Consider the following 25,459-nt stretch of genomic DNA (forward strand, 5'->3'; position numbering starts at 1 on the left):
GACCATGATCCCTAAGCCGAATACTGGTAGTGCCAACACCTCGAGCCCACTCACCTTCAAATTTGTGTCGGTCAATGTAAATGGCCTTAACACTCCTGAAAAGAGACATATGGTTTTTGACTCGCTTAGAAGGGATAAAGTATCAATAGCTTTCCTACAGGAAACGCACTTACGATCCACTCATATGCCTAAACGTTTCTCATTAAATTTCCCAGTATCATTTCATGCCACCTCGCCAACATCTAAAACAAAGGGAGTATCGATCTTCCTACACAAAGATGTGTCATTTGTTGAGGAGGAGGTGGAAAGGGACCCAGATGGGCGCTATATCTTTGTGAGAGGTAAAATAGGTGAGAGACAGATCACCCTGGCCTCAGTTTATTCCCCGAATAAACAACAACCCACGTTCATAAAACATGTCACCTGCAAACTAACAGATTTCTACAACGGAATCCTGACTTTGGGAGGCGACTTCAATGTCCCTCTCAATCCCCTCTTGGATTGTTCTAATGGCTCCTCGTCTCTCTCCTATAAAGCATTACGTAACATTAAACTGAGCCTCCAGAATCTATCATGCATTGATGCTTGGAGAGTGGGTCACCCGCGGGACAGAGATTACACCTTCTCTCCTATCCATAACAAGCATACTAGAATTGACTACTTCTTTGTGACACAGAGAGATCTCTGTCTCGTGGCGGACTCCTTTATTGGCATAAAGACGGTTTCTGACCATTCCCCAATCTACTTGATCCTGAAATTTCCCGAAAAGCATGACAAAACATGGTGCTGGAGACTAAATCCGGGGCTGCTAGCAGACAAAACTAGAGTTGAAACAACCAAGCACGAATTAGATAAATACTTCAACACCAATCAAAATGGTGAAGTCTCAGACTTAACTGTCTGGGAGGCCCATAAGCCTGTGATAAGAGGCTTTCTTATTCGAATGGGTTCCAAGCTTAAGAGGGAGAGAGACGAGGGAATCATAGCTCTTTCAGCTAAAATTACAAATCTAGAAGCTATCCACAAACAATCTTTAGCGTCTCAAGCCTTAGAAGAATTAACAGCAGCTAGACTAAACCTTAATGCCCTATTAACATCAGAGGCCAAGAGAAAGGTTATGGCAGAGAAGCGTATATTTTATGAAGCAGGAAATAAGAGTGGGAAATATTTGGCCAGAGCCCTTAAAAAACAAATGCTTCAATCACACATTCCCTCCCTAATAGACAAAAAACAAAACAGACTCCATAAATCAGAAGAGATTGTTCAGGAATTCAGATCATATTATGAATCCCTATATAACCTCCATCCAGGCCCACAAAACCCAATAGAAACTGCTGATAGAATAGCAAAAATATCGGACTTCCTCGATAAACACTCCACCTCACTTAATCTATCCCAGTCAGATATGGAAGACTTGGAAGCTCCTATCACGGAAGATGAATTCCGAATAGTAGTGAAAGCCCTCAAACCAGGTAAAGCACCGGGGCCAGACGGGTTGACAGCCCAATACTATAAAGCATTTACTACAACTCTTGCCCCAATATTTGTTTCTGCCTTCAATGATCTCACAAATTCATCAGTCCCCTCACCTCAATTCCTAGAGGCCCATATCACTGTTATTCCGAAACCTGAAAAAGACAAACAATATTGCACTAACTACAGGCCTATCTCCCTCCTGAACCTAGACGCCAAATTACTAGCTAAAATACTTGCTAACAGATTGCTCCCCTTTATCCCGGATCACATCTGCCCTGACCAGGCGGGTTTCATTCCAGGTAGGGAAGCCAAGGACAATGTCATACGTACAATTAATCTTATAGCACACACTAAAAAAAATGGCACCAAGGCATGTATTCTTTCAACAGACGCTGAAAAGGCCTTTGACAGGGTGGCGTGGGATTATATTCATGCCACCCTGGTCAAACTAGGCCTCGGTGCCAGCATGAGGCGTTGGATTGCTCTACTATACAGTAACCCCTCAGCCCGTGTTAAGGCCAATGGCCTACTTTCCGCACCTTTCAAAATCTCCAACGGAACCAGGCAGGGGTGCCCCCTTTCACCCCTAATATACATTTTGACCCTGGAACCGTTTCTAAATGCAGTCAGGGCGGATGGCTCCATTAAAGGGATAGAGGTGAGCAATTCACAGCATGTGGTCTCAGCTTTTGCTGATGACCTCTTATTCTACCTGCAAGACCCACTAACCTCTTTTCCGCGCCTTATCAAACTCTTTAAAAACTTTGGCCACATCTCCAATCTTAAAATTAACTTTAGTAAATCGACTGCCCTAAACCTATCACTCCCAGAAAAAACGCTTGCTAGCGCTAAATCATTATTCGAGTTTTCCTGGTCAGTGTCATCTCTCCGTTACCTAGGAACAATAATCACTAGCAATCTATCTAAACTCTTTGAAGCTAATTATATACCTATGGGGGAGACATTGAAGGCAGACCTTTTGAGGTGGGGGCAGCAGAAGAACCTTTCATGGTTTGGTAGGATGGCGTCAATAAAAATGAACTTATTACCACGCATCCTATACATAAGTCAATGTATACCAATCACCCTGCCTGCTTCCTTCTTGAAAAACCTTCAAACACATATCAACAAATTCATTTGGGGCCAAAAACCACCCCGCATCAAGAGATCTATCCTATCCGCCCCTAAAGAGTTGGGAGGTACTGGGTTACCAGACCTCTTGTGCTATCATAGGGCTTCACAGCTCTGTAGAATGGTGGAGTGGTCACAGACAGCTTCTCCTAAAAACTGGGTTCTCGTAGAACAGGCCACCACTGCATGTGCATCTTACACACTTGGCTGGTCTGAGAGACCGGCCAAAATCCTTGCATCATGGCACAACCCCCTAACTCAAGCCACTATTAAAACCATGAGAAAACATCTACCAGGTTTAAACCTCATTTCATTACCAGGTAAACTTACGCCTCTCTGCGACGAAGTCAACTTCCCTGCAGCTACAGACATACCATTCCTACAGGATTGGCAGACGGGCTCAGGTCCTAGAGTAAGAGACTTTTTGACTCCGGAAGGGGTCATGTCATTCTCAGAAATGTCTGCCATGAGGAGTGACAGGCAGCTACGCCTATGGCAATATTTCCAGATAAGACACTTTATAAACTCCCTGAAACCCAAGACCTTCTTTAAAAAAAATCTCTCTCCTCTTGAGAATCTGCTGCTAAGCGAAGGGCCCCATAGACATCTTGTATCCCAGATATACCAATTGCTTCTTACATACCCCACCGACAACAAATTTCGCTTTCAGTTTGAATGGGAGAAAGATCTGGGTCTCACCCTGGACGACGAACAATGGGGGAAAATATTTTCCCTAAACCATAAAGGCTCTCTCAATGCAACAACCCAGGAACTGGGATACAAGATCATATCCCGGTGGTACAGAACACCTCAGTTACTCCAGAAAATGTTTGGTCACCTGCCCAATCATTGCTGGCGATGTAATTCGGGACTGGGAGATTTGTCACACATTTTCTGGAACTGTCCTAAACTTATTCACTTCTGGCAAGAGGTACATGCAATTATTGAAGAAATTACCTGCTCTAGCCTACCTTTTTCTCCGTCTTTTTTTCTACTGCATGACACTCATGAGTCCATGAGGGCTTACAAAAAGTCGCTGACAATCCACCTCGTAAATGCAGCTAGATCCCTAATTCCATTAAACTGGAAATCGACTAACCCACCAACAATCAAAGCCTGGCTCAAAAAAATTGAAACCATATCACAGATGGAGGAGATGATACTCCGATCCAAACATTGCTCAGAGCAGTTTACCCTAACCTGGGCCATCTGGATAGACTTCCAATACTCAGAGAAGTATAAGGCCATCATGGACTCAAGTGGCGTGTAGCTATCCCCATGACTCTACATGGTCTGTCTCTCTGGCTGTCGTGTGCAATGGACCCTCCCCTTTCCTTACTGGACAGAATTATACACATACTACTCCACACTGGTACTTGGTTAGATATTACAGCTCCTTCAGCATATCCTACTAGGGCAAACTTACTTCTAGGCCAGGTCAATAGTAAATCTATGTTTATCTTGATACCTACTTAGACCAAGACCATATATCATACACCTTTAATGTTATAAAAATATTCTATCTTGCATTGTTTTTCTTAATTTGCCACAAACGCTTATTTTGTAATCTTCTCTGTTACTACTTATACAAGATGTTTTTGTATGACATTAACCTGTACGCTATGTTTTCTTTAATAAACGTGAATTGTGAAAAAAAATGTAATACAGATGAGAGGTTCAATAAACAATAAACAGTAATTGGTGTTGTCCAGAATGCGCACAATGCGTGGGTCGCGTTTAATGCAGTCCTAGGCCGAAGAGGTCATAGCCTAGGGTCACAAAAACCTGTTTATTTGGGCAATTTCAATGGTGGCGAGTCTGACGTACATAAATCGCAGCAATGGCCGTTAGCAACGTCTGAATCTCACGAAATGTCTCATGCAGGTAGAAGACATATTGTTAGACTTGGGCTCCAAAGATGGGTTCCCTACATCTCTGCAAATAAGAGTTACAGGGCTCCAAATTTGGTAAAATCCCCCATAGGCTTTCATTGGGCCTCCTATTTACAGTTCCAAAATCTCACATCTTTTCAAAGGGCAATTGCTCAGCAGTGGCAAATTTTCTAGCATTGTAGGGACCCTTAGGGGGAACATGACTGGTTTCGGGCCCCTAGGCCAAAGAAGTCATAGCCTAGGGTCACAAAAACCTGTTTATTTGGGCAATTTCAATGGTAGTTATGCTGACGTACATAAATCTCAGCCATGGCCGTTAGCAACGTCTGAATTTCACGAAATGTCTCATGCAGGTAGAAGACATATTGTTAGACTTGGATTCCAAAGATGGGGTCTCTACATCTCTGCAAACCAGAGTTACAGGGCTCCAAAATTGGTAAAATCCCCCATAGGCTTTCGTTGGGCCTACTATTTACCGTTCCAAAATCTCACACCATTTCAAAGGGCAATGGCTCAGCAGTGGCAAAACTCACCAGTCATGATCCCCCTAAGAGTCCCTACAATGCTAGAAAATTTGGTACTGCTGAGCCATTGCCCTTTGAAAAGATGTGAGATTTTGGAAAGTGAAATAGGGAGGCAATGAAAGCCTATGGGGGATTTTACCAATTTTGCACCCCTGTAACTCTGGTTTGCAGAGATGTAGGGACCCCATCTTTGGAATCCAAGTCTAACAATATGTCTTCTACCTGCATGAGACATTTCGTGAAATTCAGGCGTTGCTAACGACCATGGCTGAGATTTATGTACGCCAGCATCACTACCATTAAAATAGCCCAAATAAACAGGTTTTTGTGACCCTAGGCTATGACCTCTTTGGCCTAGGGGCCCGAAACTCACCAGTCATGTTCCCCCTAAGGGTCCCTACAATGCTAGAAAATTTGCCACTGCTGAGCAATTGCCCTTTGAAAAGATGTGAGATTTTGGAAAGTGAAATAGGGAGGCAATGAAAGCCTATGGGGGATTTTACCAATTTTGGACCCCTGTAACTCTGGTTTGCAGAGATGTAGGGACCCCATCTTTGGAGTCCAAGTCTAACAATATGTCTTCTATCCGCATGAGACATTTCGTGAAATTCAGACGTTGCTAACGGCCATTGCTGCGATTTATGTACGTCAGACTCGCCACCATTGAAATTGCCCAAATAAACAGGTTTTTGTGACCCTAGGCTATGACCTCTTCGGCCTAGGACTGCATTAAACGCGACCCACGCATTGTGCGCATTCTGGACAACACCAATTACTGTTTATTGTTTATTGAACCTCTCATCTGTATTACATTTTTTTTCACAATTCACGTTTATTAAAGAAAACATAGCGTACAGGTTAATGTCATACAAAAACATCTTGTATAAGTAGTAACAGAGAAGATTACAAAATAAGCGTTTGTGGCAAATTAAGAAAAACAATGCAAGATAGAATATTTTTATAACATTAAAGGTGTATGATATATGGTCTTGGTCTAAGTAGGTATCAAGATAAACATAGATTTACTATTGACCTGGCCTAGAAGTAAGTTTGCCCTAGTAGGATATGCTGAAGGAGCTGTAATATCTAACCAAGTACCAGTGTGGAGTAGTATGTGTATAATTCTGTCCAGTAAGGAAAGGGGAGGGTCCATTGCACACGACAGCCAGAGAGACAGACCATGTAGAGTCATGGGGATAGCTACACGCCACTTGAGTCCATGATGGCCTTATACTTCTCTGAGTATTGGAAGTCTATCCAGATGGCCCAGGTTAGGGTAAACTGCTCTGAGCAATGTTTGGATCGGAGTATCATCTCCTCCATCTGTGATATGGTTTCAATTTTTTTGAGCCAGGCTTTGATTGTTGGTGGGTTAGTCGATTTCCAGTTTAATGGAATTAGGGATCTAGCTGCATTTACGAGGTGGATTGTCAGCGACTTTTTGTAAGCCCTCATGGACTCATGAGTGTCATGCAGTAGAAAAAAAGACGGAGAAAAAGGTAGGCTAGAGCAGGTAATTTCTTCAATAATTGCATGTACCTCTTGCCAGAAGTGAATAAGTTTAGGACAGTTCCAGAAAATGTGTGACAAATCTCCCAGTCCCGAATTACATCACCAGCAATGATTGGGCAGGTGACCAAACATTTTCTGGAGTAACTGAGGTGTTCTGTACCACCGGGATATGATCTTGTATCCCAGTTCCTGGGTTGTTGCATTGAGAGAGCCTTTATGGTTTAGGGAAAATATTTTCCCCCATTGTTCGTCGTCCAGGGTGAGACCCAGAGGCTATGACCTCTTCGGCCTAGGACTGCATTGAACGCGACCCACGCATTGTGCGCATTCTGGACAACACCAATTACTGTTTACTGTTTATTGAACCTCTCATCTGTATTACATTTATGACTGCATGGCGACAAAATGCAAATTGCTATCCGCACGCTTCTTGTCCTCATGCAAGGCCTGGGTTGTTGTGTCTCAAAGCGTGGCCTTCTCCTCCTGCGCCACCCTCCTCCTGTTCCATCACGTGTGCTGCTGCTGGGTTAGTGTTGCCGGTCCCTGTTTACGGAACCTCTTATCTTTATTACATTTATGACTGCATGCCGACAAAAAGCATGTTACCTGTGCAAAGAAAACAGACATTTCCCGCATTTAAAAGACAGTTTTCCCTTTGAAATTTTAAAATCAATTTTCTCAAAAACTATAAGCTCTTTTTGCTATTTTTTTTTTCCTCTTTTATTTTTTTTTTTATTTTTTTTTTCCTCTTGTACCCACTCCCAAGGTGCACATACCCTGTAAATTTGGGGTATGTAGCATGTAAGGAGGCTTTACAAAGCACAAAAGTTCGGGTCCCCATTGACTTCCATTATGTTCGGAGTTCGGCTCGAACACCCGAACATCACGGCCATGTTCGGCCTGTTCGGCCCGAACCCGAACATCTAGATGTTCGCCCAACACTAGCCAAGGGGTGTCATAAGCCACGGCAGGCAAGGATATCCTGCATCACCTTGAATGATAAAAACATAAATACAAATTATTAGGATATTATTACATTATTATATTATTAGGATAACATTACACATATATATTACAATCACAAATGGAAAACACACACAGAAAAAAACCACAACTTACCAAGCAACCAGCCACCATCACGATAAAACGCATTAAAAAAATCGCGACACCAACCAGGGAATTTGGCGACAACAGAGAAAACTTCCATGTCAGGGCCACACACAACTTGGACATTCAATGAATGGCCAAACTTCCGGTTCCGATACATGTATTCCTCTGGACTTGGAGGAACAAGTGCAACATGGGTGCAGTCAATGGCCCCGATGACATTGGGCATTTGGGCAAGATGGTAAAATGCCACTTTGACTTCATCCCATTGGGCACGGGACCTAGGAAAGTGGATAAAATGCTTATCCTCCGCATAACCATCAGGAACTGGGATAGAACCCTGCTCATGGTGGACTGGGACACCCCACAGGCAAAGCCACCCAGTCTTTGAAAGCTCCCATTGGCCAGGAACTGCAGGCAGTTTGCCCACTCACAGCATGACTTCGAGATGTTAATGGCCTGAGATAGGTCTCCAAACGAGCACAGAGCTCATCAAAGGCTGCCCTGTTCAGCCTTGTCAGCCTCAGAAGTTATCTGTCTGAAAGCAACACAACATCAGTGCATTCCCGTATGAGACGTGGAATGTGTCTCCTGCGCAGATTATAGCGGCATATGCGGTCGACAGTCCGAGCCTCATTGAACCAAACACCAAAGGGCTCCATCTGTAAATGAGAATGGAAAGGAAATAACAATAACAAAATTTTACAAACTAACATTAAACATACAGGAAAGCAGCAACTGAAATAACAAGTTGTATTAACTCCACCTACTAAATGAAAATAATATAATTATTGTCAACACCATTATCAACTATTGTAAGGGGGATAAAAAATAATGTTAAACATACCAATGTTCAAGGCATTCACACTATCAGGGCCCCAGGAGCAGAGGGCCCCTCAGGACATCATACTAAACTCACTTCAACTCATAATCAAAAGACACAGTCATTCACATTGACAACAAGAAATATGTTACAAAACTACCATTTCACCTTGAAACAAATGGAAGGCACAACATCAAACAGCACTTACTTGTTCAATCGCAAACCATTCTGAATCATCTCCTCATAAGCAAAGCTTATAAAGCCCCAAAACACCTGATCAATGTTAACTACTTTCTTTCATCATCATCATTATCACAATAATCACAAACCCATGGTTCATTGATAGCGCACGTGCAGCACGTATCGTTTACGGCGCGCAACATTTTGCATGCGTAAAGTCGACGCTGAGCTCCATAACATTTTTGACAAGTTTACATCACGTGCTTTGTATTCAGTACGCGCGATCTGATGCCTGATCACCTGCAAAATGTTTGATCACGCGATGCACCTCCTTAGCACGCGTATTACTTTTTTGCGCGCATAACACTTTGCGCGCGGGACTTATTTTATCACGTGATAAGGGGCATTTCACCAGCGTGCTAACAGTTTGCACCGCTTTGTGAATCAGGCCCATACTGTCTACCTGTGCCAAAACGTACTAGATCAGCCTGGCACCTCCATACTGTCTACCTCTGCCAAAGCCTACTACATCAGCCTGTGCCCGGCCGCAACTGGTGCCGCATACTGTCTTCCTATTCCGCAACACATTACATCATCCTTTGTCCTGGCATACTGTCTACATGCGCCACAACATACTACATCAGCCTGTGCCCAGGCATGCTGTGTACTTGTGCACCAACATACTACTTAAGCCTTTCCCCTGGCATACTGTACACCTTTACCCAAAATACTACATCAGCCTGTGCACACTGTCTACCATGTGCCACACCATACTACTTTTGACTGTACCCTGGCATACTGTCTACCTGTGTCCCAACACACTACATCGGCCTGTCCCTGACATACTGTCTACCTGTGACCCAACATACTACATCTGACTGTACCCTGCTATACTGTCTACCTGTGCCCCAACACACTACATCAGCCTGTGCCCTGGCATACTGTCTACCTGTGCCCCAACACACTACATCAGCCTGTGCCCTGCTATACTGTATTCCTGTGCCCCAACACACTACATCCGACTGTACCCTGGATGACTGTCTTCCTGTGCCCCAACACACAACATCAGCCTGTGCCCTGCTATACTGTCTACCTGTGCCCCAACACACTACATCAGCCTGTGCCCTGCTATGTCTACCTGTGCCCCAACACACTACATCCGACTGTACCCTGGATGACTGTCTTCCTGTGCTCCAACACACTACATCAGCCTGTGCCCTGCTTTACTGTCTACCTGTGCCCCAACATACTACATCAGCTTGTGCACTGCTATACTGTCTACCTGTGCCCGAACATACTACATCAGCCTGTGCCCTGCTATACTGTCTACCTGTGCTCCAACACACTACCTCAGCCTGTGCCCTGCTTTACTGTCTACCTGTGCCCCAACATACTACATCAGACTGTGCCCTTGCATAATGTCAACATATGCCCCACTGTTGCATACTACTTTCCTGTGGCCCACCAAGATACTACATCATCCTGTGCCCTGGCATAAGGTCTACCTGTGCCCCCAACATGCATCAGCCTGTGCCCCAGTATACTTTCTGCCTGTGCCCTGGCATACGGACTACCTGTGTCCCAACATACTACACCAGCCTATGCCCTGGCATACTGTCTACCTGTTCCCCACCATACTATATCAGCCTGTGCCCTGGCATACTGTCTACCATATTACCTCATCCTGTGCCCAGGCATACTGTGTGCCCGTGTACCTGTGCCCCAACATACATCATCCTGTACCCCAACATACTACATAATCCTATGCCCTGGCATACTGTCTACCTGTGCCCCAACATACTACGTCATCATGTACCACAATATACCCCAACAGCCTGTGCCTTGGCATACTGTCTACCTTTTCCACAAAATACTACATCTGCCTGTACCCTGACATACTGTCTACCTGTGTCCCAACACACTGCATCAGCCTGTACTCTTGCATACTGTCTACCTGTGCCCCAACATACTATATTATCTTGTACCCCAACATACATCAGCCCATGCCCTGGCATACTCTTTACCTGTGCCCCAACATGCTACATCCACCTGTACACTGGCATTCTGTCTACATGTGCCACAACACACTACATCAGCCTATACCCTGGCATACTGTTTACCTCTGCTACAACATACTATATCAGTCTGTGCCCTGTCATACTGTCTACCTCTGCCTCGACATTCTACATTAGCCTGTGCCCTTGCATACTGTCTACGTGTACTCCAAAATTCTATATGCATGATAATCTGAGTGATCAGATGAGATGAGAGCACTAGAGACCCTGAGTAAAAGTCACCATACACATTGACAAAGGAGGGTAAGGTGGTGTTAATGGACAAATGCATGAATAAACAAATGTGCTTTAATATCCTTAAAGGACTTCCGAGGCCAAAATTAAGATAATCACACTATACCTTTTTATTAGCAGAATCCACAAAAGACGTCCTGCCCATCCTCCGCTCCGTTCCGCCATCAATGCAGGTCTTTCCGTTCCCCTATGGCTTGGCCTGACCCCACCGACCGGGTCGCATCAATTCCACCTCTAAAATGGCCGCCGCCATGCTCCGCGGCTGCGCACTACGCTTTGCACTTGGGGAGCATGCCGGGACCTAATACGCGGCAGGAGGCGGGCAATAGGCTGCGCAGTCACGCTAGCGGCAAAGCGTACTGCGCAGCCGCGGAGCATGGCGGCGGCCATCTTAGAGGTGGAATCGATGCGACCCGTTTGGTGGGGTCGGGCCAAGCCATAGGAGAACGGAAAGACCTGCATTGATGGCGGAACGGAGCGGAGGACGGGCAGGACGTCCTCCGTGGATCCTGCTAATAAAAAGGTACAGTGTGATTTTCTTAATTTTGGCCTCGGAAGTCCTGTAAAGCGGAACTGAAAACATTTATAAAACTAACAGTCTAACTTACCTGGGGCTTTCCTGTCCTGTCATGCGCCGGTCTTCCACGATCCCCCGTTCACCCGCTGCCAGGTAGTTTCGGTTTCACAGATGGGCCACTGCGTCTGCGCGGCTTTGGCCAAGCATATCCTTCTCTGTGTTCCAGTCCACAATAGCACTATTGCAGAGGGGAATGCAGAAAAAGCATACGCTTTGCAGGGCTGTGCAGGCGTACTGTTCCCTCCACTTAAAAGTCGAGGAACGAAACTAGCTGGCGGTGGGGAATGGAGGATCATTGAGGAAAGCTGTGGGACAGGCCAGCTGCAAGGGGCTTGCAGAAGCCCCTGGCAAGTAAAAATGTTTGTTTTAATAATAACTTCAGTTCTGCTTTATCGACACTCAACAGTATGCAGTATTGAAAAAGAACTCACTGAAAGATCATTAGAAGTGTTTGGAACTCATTTTGAAGGGTGGGTTGGAACAGGGTTCCCTGTGCTTAGATGATTATACACAACTCAAAAAATCAATTGCACATCCCATATTATCACTTTTTTATGCACTTCCTAAGACACACAAAATGGTGACTCCACCCCCAGGGAGACCGATTGTTTCAGGTAGAGGGAACCTCGCTGATGAGATCAGCCAATCTGTCGATCGATTTCTGCGCCCATTTGTGGAAGCCTTTCCGTCCTATTTATGAGACACAAAAGACATCCTCACACGTCTACAGAACATGGAGGTGTCTGAGACCACTATGTTAGCGAGTGTAGATGTAGAGTGCCTCTACAGTAATATTCATCATGAACTAGGCATTGCAGCAGTCTTACACTTCCTGAGTATGAGAGGTAAACAACTGACTTCTTACGTTTTATACTCATTCACAATGTCTTTCTGTTTGAGGGTGCTTATACCATCAGCAGAGGGGCAGTGCTATGGGCAGTGGCGTAGCTAAGGAGCTGTGGGCCCCAATGCAAGTTTTACAATGGGGCCCCCCAAGCACTCTATGCATAACAATTGATACGGCGCACCAAAACCTGCCATTGGCAACCACAGTGTCAGAGGTGCAAGAAGGGGATGGAGAACAGTTTATTAATGATTACTACTATTCAAAGTATCTATAGAAGTGATTATTATGAGCACAGGACCAATAGAGGACTAATACTGCAGTTGTGGGAGGACCCTTCGGGGCCCCGATGCGGTCGCTACCTCTGCACCCCCTATTGCTACGCCCCTGGCTATGGGCATACATAGATTTGTTCCTGGGCTGGTGGGAGGACACCCTTGTTTTCGTCAGGATTTGATCTTTTACACTTCTCACATATCATACTGGGGGCAGTTCATAGAAAATGTGGTAATTCTATGGGATCCATCCCATACAAACATATTAGCCAAGTGTTTTTCAAAGCGTTAGCATTTTTAAAAGCACTCAGAATCGCTCTGTGTGCACCGGGTCTAGGTAAGGATAAGAGAGCGAGTGACAGTGAGATAGAGGGATCAAAAAATGATGTAAATGAGGGAAAGTAGCTGAGATTGATGAATATGGTTGAGTGAGGGTGGCTGAGAAGGCGTGAGGGTGGCTGAGAAGGAATGAGAGTGGCTGAGAAGGAATGAGAGTGGCTGAGAAGGAACGAGAGTGGCTGAGAAGGAACGAGAGTGGCTGAGAAGGAACGGGAGTGGCTGAGAAGGAATGGGAGTGGCTGGCACAGAGTGAGAGTGGCTGAGAAGGAACGAGAGTGGATAAGAGAGTGAGTGTCAGTGGGAGAAAGTGATTTAATATGAAAGTGATATAAATAATATACTTACCTCAAAATCTTGTCTTCTTACTCTTTTCATGAGATTAGATGGCCTGTTACTGGTACCCAGATATTTGTCTTTAGCTCTGTAATGAACTTCAATGCATTGATTACTTCAGGGGCGTCTCACCCACCAGGCAAGTATAGGCGGTTGCCTGGGGCGCCATGAGGTGGTCAGGCGCATTCCCCCGCTGCTGCTACCGAGACCATGTTTTTAAAAAAAATATATAATATAACCTCCCGACTCCGGTGCTCGGCATGCTACCCCCATGTGCTCAGCAATGCCTCCACCTCCATAGACGCCCCCTCCTTCTCCCCAGCCATTAGAGCAATTAATACTGCTCTTCTCCACCAGGCTCCTCCTTTAAAGCCGCGCCCCTTCTTCTCAGTAGCCACACGGGTAAAGTGTTTACCTCGTGTGGCCCAGTCTTTAACTCCGCCCCCTGCCAGTCAAACCAGGAGCCAGCAGCCAGCCAGCTTATGCCCCGACAGTCTGACCCCCTACCTTTGTCACTGGCTGCACACAGACACTGGAGCGAGACAGCAAGGGGGCAGATGCAGTCTGAGAGAGAGAAGAATGTGAAGTGTCCTGTTGGAGTATGTAGTAGAATGTGCCCTGCTCTTTTGATTCTAGAGTTTTCTTTAAAAGCTGGTTAGGCTGTAGGCTGGTAAAGCTGTAAACATGTGCTTTAGTGCTGTCTCTCCCTCTCCCCTCTCTGTTCCTCTGCCCCCTCTTCCATCCTATGCTGTCTCTTTCCTTTCCCCTCTTTGTTCCTCTGGACTCTCTTCCATCTTATGCTGTCTCTCCCTCCCCCCCCCCCCCCCCGCTCTGTTCCTCTGCACTCTCTTCCATCTGATGCTGTCTCTCCCCTCTGTTCCTCTGCACTCTCTTCCATCTGATGCTGTCTCTCCCTCCCCCTCTTTGTTCCTGTGCCCCCCTCTTTCATCTTATGCTGCCACTCCCCCTCTTCTCTTTCCCTCTGCCCGGATTATGTGTATTTTCTGGTGAAAAGCTTCCGAGTTACGATTATTTTCTGACATAACGTTTCCCCATTACAATTATTTTCTGGTGAAACGATTCCACATTACGATTATTTTCTGACAAAACGCTGCCGCCTTACGATTGAATTCTGGTGAAAAATGCTGCTGCAATAAGTGTATTTTCTGGTGAAACACTGCCACATTACGATTATTTTCTGGTGAAACGAATCTGAATTACGATTATGTGGGGGCGCCACAGGTTTTCTCGCCTGGAGTGACAAAATGGCTAGAGGCACCCCTGGATTACTTGGTACATAAGTCTGAAAAAAATACAAAATAGTAAAAAAAAAGTAACCTAATTTATAGAAATACCAGGTTGAATCTTTTTCAATAACCTAGACCCTTTGATGTTCTTTCCATACTCTCTGGCTTATTTTTGTCATATTGTCTCAAACAAAGCACAATTTCACACAGATAAACACCAACTCTTCCCCCCCAAAAAATTAAATCGTAAATAAATAAATAACATATACTTCTCCTTCTATGTTGGACATCTGATGTGATAGTCCATATCAACCTGATGTGATAGTCCATATCAACCTGCCAGAAAAAACAGATTACATTATTAACTGGATATATAAATCCCTTACTCAACTGCTTGCTAAGTGCAAAATAAAATACATGCTAATTGTTTTACTTTATTCTCTTCATTCGCTCTACAAAAGCCCTTACAGATGCGCTCTATACAAAAACGAAGCGCGCAGGTAAGCAGCGGGAGGGTAAAAAAAAATGTACAAAAAAACCCAAAAATCAGCGATTTTGAATTTAGATGTGAACAATTGATTATTCAATCGATTTTCATTCACTTCTATGATGTCAATCAGAAAAACGATTGAAAATAAGATCGGACATGTCGGAAATTACAGTGTGTGTGTGTATATATATATATATATATATATATATATATATATATATATATATATATATATATATATATATATATATATTCATATTTGTCAAGGATGTGAGTACAGCAGTATTGTGGCTGTTCCGGCAATCTCAGCTGTTCAGCAGAAATGCCACATTACCGCAACTCGTAAACTCTAGATTGGAATACTAAGACAGGAGGGGACATTGAAATGCTAAGTATAGATGACAGTTTGGTGGGGCAAACAAAGTTTGCAAATTCCACAGAGGTGCTCGAATACCCCTTTTTAAAATCCGAGTTGATTCGGATCCGGATGTTCCGGATGATCCGATGGTCTCTCACCATCACCAGAGCATAGAGAATGGGATGGGTGGGCTGTCCGGTCACTGTTCCCAGAGCACAGAGAATGAGATAGGTGGGCTGTCCAGTCACCGCTCTTAGAGCATAGAGAGCTGGATAAGTGGGCTGTCGGTTCACCACCCTCGGATCATAGAGAGCTGGATGTGTGGGCTGCCTCATCACCACCCTCGTATCGTAGAGAGAGCTGGATGGGCAGGCTGCCTCATCACCATCCTCGAAGCATAGAGAGCTGGAAGGGTGGGCTGTCCGATCACCACCCTCTGATCATAAAGAGCTGGATGGGTAGGCTGTCTGGTCACCACCCTCGAAACATAGAGAGCTGAATGGGTGGGCTGTCCATTCACCGGCCTCAAAGCATAGAGAGCTGGATGGGTGGGCTGTCCGGTCACCACCCTCGGATCATAGAGAGATGAATGGGTGGGCTGTCCGGTCACCGTCCTCAATGCATAGACAGCTTGATGGGTGGGCTGCCCGGTCATTGCCCTCGGAGCATAGACAGCTGGATGGGTGAGCTGTCCGCCGATCACTACCCTCAGATCATAGACAGCTGGATGGGTGGGCTGTCTGGTCACCCCCATTGGATAATAGAGAGCTGGATGGGTGGGCTGTCTGGTCACCACCCTCGGATCATAGAGAGCTGGGTGGGTGGGCTTACAGTGGCGGACACAGCCAGCAGTGGGCCCCTGTGCAAAATTGTAATTGTGGGCCCCCTACGCGCGCCGCGGCAAAATATGGGCGTGGCTACAACCTGCGGCGCGCAAAGCGCGCCGCGGCAAAAAATAGTGGATAGAACCTGCGGCGCTTAGCGCCGCGGCAAAAACTGGGCGTGGCAATGACCGGATGAGGGCGGAGCTAACTGTAACTTAAAGCGAACCCGGGGTGAGGGTTTATTTCCTTTTAAACAATACTAGTTGCCTGGCGGCCCTGCTGATCTATTTGGCTGCAGTAATAAACTGAATTACACCAGCAACAAGCATGCAGCTAATCTTCTCAGTTCTGACAATATTGTCAGAAACCCCTGACCTGCTGCATGCTTGTTCAGGGTCTATGGTTGAAAGAATAAGAGGCAGAGGACCAGCACGGCAGCCAGGCAACTGGTATTGCCTAAAAGGAGAGAAATATGGCAGCCTCAATATTATTCTCACCTCAGGTTCCCTTGAAAAGTGCAACGCAAAGACAGTGGGCCCAAGTTTTGGTGACCCTTTCCCCAGAAAATTCACATAATTGTGCAGGTTTTCTCAAGAAAATACACATATATGCCCAGAAAATACGTGCAAACATGTCGGCAGATATGCCCAGAAAATATGTGCAATCATGTCGGCAGATATGCCCAGAAAATACGTGCAATCAAGTCGGCAGATATGCCCAGAAAATACGTGCAATCAAGTCGGCAGATATGCCCAGAAAATACGTGCAAACAAGTCGGCAGATATGCCCAGAAAATACATGCAAACAAGTCGGCAGATATGCCCAGAAAATACGTGCAATCATGTCGGCAGATATGCCCAGAAAATATGTGCAATCAAGTCGGCAGATATGCCCAGAAAATATGTGCAATCAAGTCGGCAGATATGCCCATAAAATACGTGCAATCAAGTCGGCAGATATGCCCAGAAAATACGTGCAAACAAGTCGGCAGATATGCCCAGAAAATACGTGCAAACAAGTCGGCAGATATGCCCAGAAAATACGTGCAATCATGTCGGCAGATATGCCCAGAAAATACATGCAATCATGTCGGCAGATTTGCGAAGAAAATACATGCAATCATGTGGCAGACCTGCCCAGAACATATACCTGCTAATATAAATAAAACAAAAACATTTACTCACCTGCAGCAGCAGACCTCCTGTCCCAGCCTCCATCCGGCGCGCAGCTCCCATGGGTGGTTGGGTGGATAGGTAGCCTGGTGGGTGAGTGGGTGGGTGGGTGGGTTGGTAGCCTGGTGGGTGGGTGGGTAGGTAGCCTGGTGGGTAGGTAGCCTGGTGGGTGGGTGGGTAGGTAGCCTGGTGGGTGGGTGGGTAACTAGCCGGTAGGTAGGTAGGTAGCCCGGTGGGTGGGTAGGTAGGTAGCCTGGTGGGTGGGTGGGTAGGTAGGTAGCCTGGTGGGTGGGTTGGTAACTAGCCCGGTAGGTAGCCGGGTGGGTGGTTAGGTAGGTAGCCTGGTGGGTGGGTAGGTAGGTAGCCTGGTGGGTGGGTTGGTAACTAGCCCGGTAGGTAGCCGGGTGGGTGGTTAGGTAGGTAGCCGGGTGGGTGGTTAGGTAGGTAGCCGGGTGGGTGGTTAGGTAGGTAGCCGGGTGGGTAGGTAGGTAGGAAGCCTGGTGGGTGGGTAGCCGGGTGGGTGGGTAGGTAGGTAGCCAGGTGGGTGGTTAGGTAGGTAGCCGGGTGGGTAGGTAGGAAGCCTGGTGGGTGGGTAGGTAGCCGGGTGGGTAGGTAGGTAGCCGGGTGGGTAGGTAGGAAGCCTGGTGGGTGGGTAGGTAGCCTGGTGGGTGGGTAGGTAGGTAGCCTGGTGGGTGGGTTGGTAACTAGCCCAGTAGGTAGCCGGGTGGGTGGTTAGGTAGGTAGCCAGGTGGGTGGTTAGGTAGGTAGCCGGGTGGGTGGTTAGGTAGGTAGCCGGGTGGGTAGGTAGGTAGGTAGCCGGGTGGGTAGGTAGCCGGGTGGGTGGGTAGGTAGCCTGGTGGGTGGGTTGGTAACTAGCCCGGTAGGTAGCCGGGTGGGTGGTTAGGTAGGTAGCCGGGTGGGTGGTTAGGTAGGTAGCCGGGTGGGTAGGTAGGTAGGTAGCCGGGTGGGTAGGTAGCCGGGTGGGTAGGTGGGTAGGTAGCTGGGTGGGTGGTTAGGTAGTTGGGTGGGTGGTTAGGTAGGAAGCCTGGTGGGTGGGTAGGTAGCCGGGTGGGTAGGTAGCCGGGTGGGTGGTTAGGTAGTTGGGTGGGTGGTTAGGTAGGAAGCCTGGTGGGTGGGTAGGTAGCCGGGTGGGTAGGTAGGTAGGAAGCCTGGTGGGTGGTTAGGTAGTCGGGTGGGTAGGTAGGTAGGTAGCCGGGTGGGTAGGTGGTTAGGTAGCCGGGTGGGTAGCTATCCGGGTGGGGGGCCCGACTCCTATCCTCCCTCCCTCCCTTCCTCACCTCGGGGGGCCCCCTCCCGATATGCGCGGCGGGAGAGCGAGCGGCAAATGCAGGAAGTCTTCAGGGCTCTCCAGGCATCCGCTAGAGGCCCAGCCGCTGAGTCTCCAATATGTCTCCAGTTTGCCTGGAGAGCCCTGAAGACTTCCTGCATTTGCCGCTCGCTCGCTCTCCCGCCGCGCATATCGGGAGGGGGGCCCCCCGAGGTGAGGGAGGGAGGGAGGATAGGAGTCGGGGGGCCCCCCGGGGGAATAAAATAATAAAAATAAAAAAATACTTAATGGGCCCCTGAAGAAAACGGAACTTCAGGGGCCCTCGTGCGGCGGCATGGCCGTATGTCCGCCACTGGCTGTGCAGTCACCACCCTCAGAGCATAGAGAACTGGATGGGTGGGCGGTCTGGTCACCACCCTCAGATCATAGGGAGCTGGATGGGTGGGCTGTGCAGTCACCACCCTCGGATCATAGAGAGCTTGATGGGTGGGCTGTGCAGTCACCACCCTCAGAGCATAGAGAGCTGGATGGGTGGGCTGTGCAGTCACCACCCTCAGAGCATAGAGAGCTGGATGGGTGGGCTGTCCAGTCACCACCCTCAGATCATAGAGAGCTGGGTGGGTGGGCTGCCCGGTCACCGCCCTCGGAGCATAGAGAGCTTGGTGGGTGGGCTACCCAGTCATTGCCCTCGGAGCACAAAGAGCTGGATGGGTGGGCTGTGAGTTTATTCTTGCCAGTCTGATCACAATTGTCTGATCGCTTGAACGATTTTTCACTAAAAACGGGACCATTAGTGGCCAGGCCACCTTTATGGTTGCCACTATCGATCCAGTTTCTAGCAAAAAATCATTCAAGTGATCAGATAATTCTGATCTGAAGTCAAATATTGTAATATATTGAACACCATCAACAAGCCACTTTTTGCTTCCCATTTATACCAGCCAACCATAAAATACAAATTTTGGTTTGACGATGGGTGGATCGATTGTGCCCATCAGTGGAGAATATTTACAACCAATCTGATCACATCGATCAGAATTATCTGATCGCTCAAATGATTTTTTTGCCAGAAATTGGATTGTTTTTGGCCACGTTTAGGGTGCATACACATTCAATGTTGATTGTCCGATCATTACCCAATTTTACCACTTCCAGACACCTTAGCTGTGCAATCTTCTCATTGCATTCAAAATCTGTTGGGCAAACATTGGTCAATCAAAATTGGATGTGTGTTGTGTGCACCTTAAGGAGAGTGACGTTTGACTAAAGCTTAGCAAACACTTTCAATTATGATTTTCCAATCATTGACCATGTAAGGTGCCCATATATCAGCTGACTTTGGAAGCTGATTGACCAAAAAATGTGATTATTATTAAAGAATTGGTTGAAAATCGATGCTGCCTAGTGCAGGCCCGACCAACTATGTGACCAATTGTGGGCCGAAGTTGGTTGTGTTACTCGATTGCACCTATTGCAAGATGTCTGTCCAAAGTTGGTTGGTCAGGTGTGCGGCAGTATGGCGGCCAATTTCGGGGCGAGTGACGAAACAACGAAAAACCCCCACCACTGCCCCCCCATGTATAAATGTGCCCCCCGGTGTGTGCATTTATACATTACCTGTCCTGTGTCAGCCTCCGCGTGGGGCCCATCCGTCCTCCAGGTGGCTCTGCGCATAGCGTGTGACACTGTGCGCCGCCACCAGCGTGTATGCGGCAGAGCCACCCAGAGGACAGATGGACACCACGTGGAGGCTGACACAGGAAAGGTAATGTGTAAATGCACACATTGGGGGGCACATTTATATAATTTATACATTAGGAGGCAGCAGCAGGGCAGATACAGCGGACTCAGCCGATTCCCTGAAGATTTAATGCTGTATATGGCAGCTCGACAAAGATGCAGATCCCCCCCTGTCAGATTCGCTTACAGATAAATGTGTTTCTTTGTTGAATCTGCCCGTAATCTACTGATCTATGGCTACCTTAAGTTTAATGTAACAAATATTCAATACTATGAGCACATTAGGTAAGTCCTCATATTACATGGAGTTGGTAAACTTGGTCAGTGATTGACCAATCATAAATGAAAGTGTGTATCAGGCCTTAGGCCTTGTTCACATTAGGCAAGGCATACGGCCGTGCGTTCAGGACACAAGCGCACCCAATCGCATGCCATCCGCGTTGCGCTGCAGATCCTATTAATTACAGTGAATGGAATCAGCAAGGTGCTTTGGCAAATATGCATTCAGCAGCTTGATAGCGCATCACACTGCTGCGCAGCGCTCAGTCTGAGCACCAGAAGTGCTCTCTATGCACTTCTGATGTTCTTGCTGATCGCATATTATACTTACTGCTGAAATGTGCACGGCAGCGCGTATGGTGTCAATAAGGCCTAAAAGGGCTTTTTTACACTGAGCGTTTTCGATTTTTCTTTTAAGCGCTGGTGATTTTAGATAAAAGTGCTTGTGCAATGATTTCCTATGAGAGTGTTTTATTAAAATCACAAACGCACCACATGTACCATTTTCTTTATCTCAATGGAAGGTATAGGGAAATCGCAAAGCGTTGAAAAAGTGCTTTGTATAGTGATTTCCTGAGTGCTTTTATGAATAAATAGATTGTATTTATTCATTTCCGGGATAAACAGTTCACTTCCTGACTGATGTCAAGAAGTGAAAAAAAAATCATCACTGAGCAAAAGCGCTTAGAAAGGCATTTCTTTCAGCAAAAAGCACTGGGAAAAGCACTGTAATAAAAAAATCACAGTATAAATCGGCTGACAGCACTTGCGATAGCTCTGGCGATTTATAGTGTGAACGAGGCCTTAAAGGAATACTTAAGTAAAAAAAAAAAATGACATTTACTCACCTGGGGCATCCCTCAGCACCCCGAAGCTGGATGGTGCCCTCGCAGCCCCGCTCCGATCGTCCTGTCCCCGCCGGCGGCTACTTCCGGTTCGGCGACAGCCGAACGCGGAAAATCAGCCGCGTTCCCAGCCTGTCGGCGGCTGTCGCCGAACCAGAAGTAGCCGCCGGCGGGGACAGGACGATCGGAGCGGGGCTGCGAGGGCACCATCCAGCTTCGGGGTGCTGAGGGATGCCCCAGGTGAGTAAATGTCATTTTTTTTTTTTTGACTTAAGTATTCCTTTAAGCCTTGTACACGCTTTCAATTATAATTGGCCAATCACTGACCAATATTACCACCTGCATGTAGTATAAGTTCCCCTACACAATTTGCTCATAGTATTCAATATCTGTTGACTCTCATACATGAACATTGGTTACTGAAATTGGCCAGCGATTGGTCAATTGTAATTGAAAGTATGTACCCGGCTTACATCACATGCAAAAATGTCAATAATACATTTCTATGTGCTGTCCTTGATTTTAGGAAGCATCTCTGATTCAGCAATGCACTTTTTCATTGACAATGGTTGCTACTGTGAAAACGGACACAATTATAATGCAAACATACTTCTTGTTTGAAAAATGGCATGTGAGAAATGGTTTGCATTTCCTGTCCTGATGACACAAGTGTGGACATTGACACTAGCACTGCATGAAGCGGAGCACATTTTTTTTCTGTTGTCATGCACGTTTTCTGCATACGAATACACATTTAAACTGAGACCAATGTTAATCAATGGACTCGTTCACACTTAAGGTGGCCACACATCATACAATTTTTTTTTTTAATATTTCTTTTTAATTGAAGAATTACAATCAATGTTTCTGATTGATTGTAACATTCTAAAAATTACAACAATGAACCACACCTATGTTAACTTTTTTCCTTAATTATGGAAAAAAAAACGATTGAAAATTCTGAAAAAAAATTGGTTGTGTCTCTACATTACAAAATTGTCAATCACGCATGATACAATTTTTCAAAAAAAAAAAAAAAATTAATCAGAAACTTACACCACTCACGATCAAGAAAATCATGCTGACAAAGAATCATTTTTACTGACACACACCTCATGCAGCTGCAAAATGGGTGTGGCAACGCCAAAGAACATGGGCACGGTCATGAGTGGTACCAAACATACATGACCTTAGCAGCCATGTAAGTTCTCCTACGGAGGAAGTTTGAGCACCGCCATAGTGTTTCCCCCCAAAATACACATAATCTAATAGCATTTCACACAAAATGCACGTAATCTGGCAGATTCCCTCCAACATACACATAATCGAGCAACGGTTTCCCTCCAAAATAAACCAATGTGACTACAACAGTTTTAACAATGGTTCCATGACTGTTACAAATGTTACCATATATTTATGGATAATCCATAAAGGTGGCCATCAGGGCCGTGCAGAGGGTCTTTAAGTGGGGGGTGCTCAAATTTAAAAAAAGGGGCCTGGCAATGCCTTCCCCCACATATCCCCCCAGACCCCCCCCCCCCACACACACACACACACACACACACACACACACACACACACACACACACACACACCTTTATAGCAGTATCAGGCAGACTTTGTGTCTCTTTCCAACCAACTCTTTTGATGCTACCACCCTCAAATCAGCAGTGATAGGTTAGGGTGGGTTAGAGTGGGCACAGGGGAGCCCACAGTGGAGGCACAGACTCACCTTTCATTACTGGGACCTCTGTCCCTCTTGATCAGCACCCAATCCTCTTTTCAGGCAAAGAAGAAGTGGTTACCAATATGCAGTGGTTGCTAAGCATTAGTAGATGCAAAACTGCAGTAAGTGCCAAGGTGCAGTGGGTGCCCACTGCCCAGATGCAGTAGATGGTAAGACGCAAAGGTTCACTGTGTGCTAAGTTGCAGTGGGTGCTGAGATGCCAAAGTAAAGTCTGTGTCAAGCTGCTTTGTGTACCAAGGTCCAGTTTGTATTGGGTGTTTATTTGCAGTGGGTGCTATGCAGTATTGGGTGCTGAATGAGTAGCAGATGGTGATAAACAATAGTGGGTGCCATGTGATTGCTAGATGGTACAGGGATCCATGTGAGTAGGGAGTGCCATGTGTGGTCTGGATGTGTGCCATGGGAGAGTACTGAGTCTCATACGGGTTCAGGCCAAGGATGGGTACTGGGTGCTATTTTGGTGCTGGCCATGGACGGGTACTAGGTGCATATAATGGATTTGGAACTTGGTGACGTGTGAGTACTGTGCCATGTGGGTGTTGATTATGGGGGTATGTGGGTCTTAGGTGCAAATACTGAGTGCCAAGTGGGTACTGGGAGTGAGTACATTGTGACATATGGGTGATCGGTGCTGGCTAGTGGGGTATTTGTTGTCATGTGGGTGCTAAAGGCAGATGCTGGGTGCCATGTGGGTTCTGGGTGCTGGCACAGGGCGTCATGTGGATTCTGGCTGTATGGGTGTGTATCAACCATCATGTAGGTGTTGATTGCAGGTACTCAGTTCCTTGTGAGTTCTGGGTGCATGTACTGGATGTCATGTGAGTGCTTGGTGTTTGTACTGGGCACCAAGTGAAGGCTTAGTGCAACTGGAACTACTGCAGATGAAGCATGTGGGTGTTGGGTGCAGGTACTGGGTATCACATAGGTGCAAATACTTGGTGCCATGCCTGCACTGGGTGCTAGCTATGGGTGGACATTGTGTGTCATGTGGGTTCTGAGTGCAGGTACTTTAGGTGCTAGTACTAGTTATGTGAGTGCAGATAGTGGATGCCATGTGAAGGCGGTGTGCAGGTGTTAGTGAGTGCCATGTTGGGGCTGGGTGCAAGTACTGTGCCATGTGGGTGTGAGTACTGGGTGACAGCTATAGGGTGAAGGGGTGCAGGTACTGGGTGTCATGTGGCTGTTTGATGCAAGTTCTAAGTGCCATATTGATGCCGGATGTGAGTATTGGATGCAGAGTGCTTGGTGCAAGTACTGGGTGCTTGGTGCAAGTACTGGGTGCTTGCTATAGTGGGGGTTACTAGTTGAGTGTAATGTGGGTGCTGGATATTGGTGGGATTGCTGTGGGTGCAGGGGGTGGGAGATCACTGTGGGTACTGCTATGAATAGCATAGTTGCTGCTAGGGGAGGTAGAGGTCAGTGTGGTTGATGGGGGAAGGGTAGGTCACTGTGGGTGCTGGGGGGAGAAGTAACTGTGGGTGCTGTGGAAGGTAGAGGTCAGTATGGGTGCTGGAGGAAAGGGAGGTCGCTGTGGGTCTTTTGGGGGAGATCACTGTGGGTCTCGGGAGGTAGAGGTCAGTATGGGTGCAGGGGGTGGGAGGTCACCATGGGTGCTGCTATGAATGGCATAGTTGCTGCTAAGGGAGATAGAGGTCAGTGTGGGTGCTGGGGGAAGGGTAGGCTACTGTGGGTGCTGTGGAAGGAAGAGATCAGTATGGGTGCTGGAGGAAGGGTAGGTCACTGTGGGTGCTGGGAGAAGTCAGTGTGGTTACTGGAGGAGGGAGTGGATGCTGGATGTTGGGAGAGGCCACTGTGGGCGCTGGCAATGGGAGAGGTCACTGTAGGTGCTGCTTTTGGGATGGGATGTCCCTGTAGGTGCTGCAGGGGACAGGAGGGTAGCCACTGGGGGAGGGAAAAATCACTGTGGGTGCTGGGGGAGGGATAGGTCAGTGTGGGTGCTGGGGTAGGCAGGATCACTGCTAAAGATGGGGAGGGAGAGGTTACTGTGAGTGCTAGGTGGAGGGAGAGGTCACTGTGGGTGCTAGATGGAGGGAAAGGTCACTGTGGGTGCTAGGTGGGAGAGGTCACTGTGGTTGCTAGATGAAGGGAGAGGTCACTATGGGTGCTGGGGGAGGTAGAGGTCAGTA

The sequence above is a fragment of the Hyperolius riggenbachi genome, chromosome 11 (assembly GCF_040937935.1).
Source record: "Hyperolius riggenbachi isolate aHypRig1 chromosome 11, aHypRig1.pri, whole genome shotgun sequence".
Taxonomy (NCBI): domain Eukaryota; kingdom Metazoa; phylum Chordata; class Amphibia; order Anura; family Hyperoliidae; genus Hyperolius; species Hyperolius riggenbachi.